Below are 6,000 nucleotides of genomic sequence, written 5' to 3' on the forward strand. Positions count from 1 at the left end.
AATCAGTTTCTCAAAAGTTAATAAACCCTGTAAGAGCCATATACCCTTTTCTTTGTTTGTTTCTATTGTCTTGTTATTCCTTAAGGCTGTAACATACTCCGCAAGAAGAAAGAACAAAGTTCTCGGTGACAGAGCTGCGAGAAGTTCTTTCTGGTCTGACATTACATACTTCATGAGAACTCAACTGCCGAACTCCTCACCGCGGCGCATTGTTACCATGGTAATTGACTCAGTAGCGCCAGCTGATTTCACTTCGCTTTCCTCATTGACTTCAGACTGACCAATCACACAATAGTTCTCGGACAAGCTGCGAGAAGAAAGTTCGGCCCGGGTGATGTGTCGAGAACAAGCTGCGAGAACAGCTAAACAAGAGCTGTGAGAAGAAAATGACGTAATTTTCTTCTCGGAGCTCTGTCACCGAGAACTTTGTTCTTTCTTCTCGCGGAGTATGTAACAGCCTTTATTCGACCGCCTGGGGCCTATTTCAGGTAGCTGGTTTTAATCCTGCGCTATGAGTTGGTCAACTCAGAGCGCAGGGTTGATGAGCAACTCTGGGTTTTCGGTTTCAGAACAGTGGATCAGTGTTGGGTAAATCAACTCTGAGCGTGTTCACTGTGGGTTGATCGCGTGTGTAAAAGCCATCGTCAATGGATCGCTGATAACATGATTCACCATAGAAACAGGAGAAACAAATGATTGATCCTCCCACTTCTCAAATTTAAAAAAAAAAAAATCTCCGCTCCTCCCACTAGACTTAGAAATATTAACGAATGACTTGACACCTGTCCACAGTACCAAAACCACAAGTAACTGGTTGACTGACCATGGTATTACTGTGTTGATTGGCCAGACAACTCTCCTGACCTGAACTCCATAGAGAAACTATGGACTATTGTCAAGAGGAAGATGATACACACCAGACCCAACAATACAGACAAGCTGAAAGCCTCTTATCAAAGCAACATGGGCTTCCATAACACCTCAGCAGTGCCACAGACTGATAGCATCCATGCCACGCCGCATTAACGCAAGAATTCATGCAAAAGGGGCCCAAACCAAGTACTTAGTACATATGCATGATTATACTTTCTAGAGGGCCGACATTTCTGTATTTAAAATCCTTTTTTTATTGATTTTATATAATTTTCTGAGATTTTGAATTTGGGGTTTATATTAAAGCTGCAGTTGATAATTGTAGCCGTTGGGATCCCAACGGCTGTTTTCCCAACGCTCTACCTGCTGTAGCTCCTCCCTCTGAACGACAGCTACGCGCGTTCACGTGAATTCAGTTACATTGACAGGAGACAAACACCATGTCCGATTCCGAGGTGATTAAACATTAGTAATGATAACTACATACGTACATATTGAGCATACATTTTAATCACAGACATACCATGTATGTTAGCTTAAAATCACTGTAAGTGTGCTGGTAGGCCTAACAAAAGTAGCTGTAACAGCCAGGCAAGATGGCAAACTAATTGTAACAGAGCGGAGAGGTGTGTGTGTGTATCTCCTACTATCTATGCTCCTGTTCTGACCGCAGCTGGGAGGGGCTGCTCGGGCAGTGTTGCCAACTTAGCAATTTTGTCGCTATATTTAGCTACTTTTCAGCCCCCCTGGCGACTTTTTTTTCAAAACAGCGACAAGCGACAAATCTAGCTTTTTTTCTGGTGTAATTGGTGACTTTTTCGCCGAAGCAAATATCACTTTTAACGCTTCTCAAAGAGCAGCGGGAGCCTCCTGGCCCGTCCCCCGTCACAGAGCACTGACAGACGGCCCGCTCCTCGCGCAGCAGCCCTTCCAGCTGCGGTCAGAGCAGGAGATACACCTCTCAGCTCGGGGCTGCTGCGCGAGGAGCGGGCTGCGTGTCAGTGCTCCCGCTGCTCGTTGAGAAGAGATGATACTTGCTTTGGCGAAAAAAGTCACCAATACACCAGAAAAAAAAGCTAGATTTGTCGCTTGTCGCTGTTTTGAAAAAAAAAAGTCGCCAGGGGGGCTGAAAAGTCACTAAATATAGTGACAAAATCGCTTTGAGTTGGCAACACTGATCACAGGACGAGGGCTATATGGGGCCAGCGGCAGGCAGCCTAGGGGCAGAGCAAGGGGACGAGGTCGCGGTCAGAGAGGTCTTGATGTGATAGGGCAAGAAGACATGGCCGGTGTACTTTTTTTCAAGCTCTCTCCGTCTCCCTTTCAGCAGTTAACTTTTCAACATTCGTCTTTCCTCGTTTTTTTGCTGTCTTAGCGGTGTTAGTTGTTAGTATCCTGGGAATGGTAAATTGAGGGTTCGTTTGTGAAGACATTGCTACTCGCTGTCCGCCGTAGTAGCCTTGTACCAAACAGTAGGCTAGTGTCAGACTGCTAGGGTCGTGAACGCTCACGCAACTGACGCATCAACGTCGTTGCCAAGGTCCCACAGCCAATAAGAACGGAGAATCTGACCTCGCTCTGATTGGTCAAAATTAACATGAGCGGTGGCAATTTTGGGGGGCAGCACACAGAGGCAGGGGGGAGCAAAGTGATAAAAAAATATTTTCAGACCACTTCACCTACATATAGCTGAATGGCTATTATGACAGTTTTGCCAAATATTACAGTAAAAAAACTCTCAACTGCAGCTTTAACTGTAAGCCATAATAATCACAATTATAACAAATAAATGCTTCACATATCTCACTTTGCATGTAATGAGTCTGTATACGATATTATTTTCACCTTTAAAGTTGAATTACTGAAATAAATGAACTTTTGCACGATATTCAAATTTTTCGAGTTTCACCTGTATAGGATGCTGACTGTGACCTGATGAGCATGGCAGCTACGTGTCACTTTGGAGACTTTCAGAAAGGGATCTATTGTCCCAGCAGTAGCAACCCCAGCTTGTACATTTGCTTCTGTCCCCTCGCTATCTTCAAAGAGGGTGCCAATTACCTTTTAGTGCTGAAATCTCAATCTTCACCTTGAATTGCTGGCAAGCTCCACATTTACAAGTTCTGTGGAGATGTCTAGCACCTGATCATATGAAATGCACACAGTACCAGGTCAAAAAGGATGTCCACAAGGACTCGTTTGTGGGTCCTCGTATGGATCATGATGCCCAGGTATATGGGCTATGGTGTCTCCCGGTCTTGGCTGTGCCTGATGGAGGACCAACATGTGTTGGAAATCTCCCTCTGGCGTACCAAACTGTTGTACATGATAGGGTGAGAGGGTGAGGGGCTGGTTAAGGCATAAACATAGAGCTGTTTTGGGCTGTGATGTTTGTGCCATACAACACCATGGAAACTAGTGTTGAGAGTGAAACTGGCTCTGACTCCTCCTCATTGTCAGCATCATGCTCACATGCCTTCCCCAATACAGCACCAAAATCCTCATCGCAAATGAGGGCAACATCACAACCTTGCTTGTGAGCACCCATGTCTGGGATGTAACTCAGTATTCTATTTTTAAGGAGTGGACAGGCCCCTTCACATGCATTTCTAGTTATTCCAGCATGGTACTGTACAGATTCACCTGGTTGGTTACCCTGCACCTTGGTGCAACAGGGGATTCTCAATGCACCTAATTATAGGAGACAAGTGCAGCGAATGCAATGCCATGGTTAACATTGTCTATGTTATATTTTGTGCTTTCTTGGATCTCACTCTATTGTACAGAGAGAGAAGACAGAGTTTGGTACTTGGCCTCTCGGGCAAAGAGGTCTACAAAGTTTGTTGAGTAGGGGTTTGTGCCAATTAGGATCCACCACTTTGAATAGTTTGGCCATGGTCCCTCAATGCACTATGCTACTTGAGGACAATATACTAGTTCTAGCACCACCACTAGTTCTAGCACCACCACTCCACCATACGCTGAACCAGAAAAGTATGACAGTTGTCACTACAGTCACATGGGAGAGCAGAGGTAACTGCATCAGGCAAGTCAATTCCTGTTTATGCAAATGTATTTGGGTTGTTATATATAACTTTATGTGAGTAAAAGTCTGCTTGAAACTTACCTTGCCTAGTACTTACTTTGTGTTTACAGTTTATACCACTAAGCTCTTTAGGAACCTAGAGCCGTTTACTCAGAGTGGGTTACATGGTTACAATAGTAATTACACAGCTCAAACAGGCAAAAACAATGTATTGGTCAGGCTCTTGAATAGATATATACATGTAAACATAAGAGGTCTACACACAACTCATGGAATAATTTTGTAATTCAGGAAAATATGTAATATTCCGCTAATATTCAATGGTTTTACTATGATTTTGCTCCCTGAGTGCCAGGTATATGTACTTTAGTAGTTTCCAGCATGTTTTAAATAGTGCCACTGTCTTCCTCATCCTTGAAAATGTAGGATTAGCCACCAGAACCAAGATCCTAGGTGGTCTAGAAACTAAGCTACATGTAAAATGACGACCGTAACTGGTGCCATAGGAAAAAATTGGCGATGGCCTTTTAGCCAACAATTTTCCTTGGGGCATGCTCTAACAGTGTGCCAAAGCTCATGTGTGTATCATCAAAACCACAATTCCTTCATATATTGCACCTTTCTGCTGGACTTAAAGGAGTAATGGTCACTTTAAGGACCTGACGGCTGCCATTTTGAAAATGGGGCCTTTCTTGGCATCAAACTTTTAGTATGTTTTTAAGTACATCTGATACTACTGTAATCCACTGAAAAACCTTTTGTTAGAATTTGTTGGGGGTCAAGTCATATCTGCAGCTGACTAGAGGCTCGTCTGGGACTTTGGGACCGCACAAGTGAACAGTAACGATCGCGCGCAGCCGCAACGTTACATTAATCCACCTGACATAAATCTGTTCAGTGGCACAGATGTTAAAAAGCATACAATACAAATAGGTTTATTAATCTGAATGTAGAGCATGTCACGATGTGTAAGGTGGCCGCCTTTATGAACGGGCCGAGGGCTGAGAACAAGGCTACTGATCAGATAAATGATCGATCAAACGTAAAATCATCAGGAAATGATTAAAACATCCCGGTGGAGATTTCTATGGAGTGATTTTGCTTCAAACTGTACAGTGACGCGTTGTAACAGTGACACTCTTTCTTCAGTCGGAGCTGCAGCGTAAAGTGAAAACAAACTCAGAGTAGGTCAAATCACCTATCCAGCAGGTTAGACCCACGGCGTATGTTGCCGCAGTAACTGACTCTCGGTTGCGCTGAACCTGCTACGGAAAACCCAGAGTTTCCACTAACTCAGAGCGACCAAACTCTGGGTTGCCTCAACACCAGCTACCTGAAACAGGCCCCTGGTGGCAACACAGTGAAACCGGATGCAGGCCTACTAATCAGGCGTAGTAGGGACGCAAGGTGTTGCATGCCGGAAGGCAAACAGTTTTCGACCGTGGTTACAAAGCTCAGGTTACCAGTGAATAGTTGTCTGTACAAGTCGTACCTGCAGTTTGTTTGTATATGAATAAAAGTAAGCATTTAAACCCTGAGGAACGCGTGGACAGTTATAAGTTTCAACTGTTAACTATACTGCCCTACAAAGGCAAAAGACCTTAACTCACCAGAGTGTAGAACTGAGAAAAATGAGTTCAAAGTTATTTTGTTGTCCTGCCAAATCATTTGTAGGTAGATACTTGAAAATTTGGCACGTTATTGTATGAAAAGGAAGTTATTTATCCCTCAAAAATCTAAAATTTTAACTTGACCTTTGACCCTTATTCGGAAGTTACTGTACTCTGCCTTTGTATTATCTGCAAAACAATAATGGGTCATACGAAGGCAAAAGACCTTAACTTCTATTCTATTGACAATTTGGATTTGTATCACTCTATATCAACATTTCCTGTTATAACAATGATAGCATTAACTGAGTGTTGTCTTGTTAGGCATAATACTACACAAATTGAATATAAAAAAAATAAAAAATAAATAGAATTTTATGGCTAAAATTATTCATTTTTGGAAAATAAAAATAAAAATTATGGTTGTACTTATTTGAGATAAAATAACACTTAAAAGTATCCACCTATATT

The sequence above is a fragment of the Ammodytes marinus genome, assembly GCF_949987685.1.
Source record: "Ammodytes marinus genome assembly, chromosome: 14".
NCBI lineage: Eukaryota > Metazoa > Chordata > Actinopteri > Uranoscopiformes > Ammodytidae > Ammodytes > Ammodytes marinus.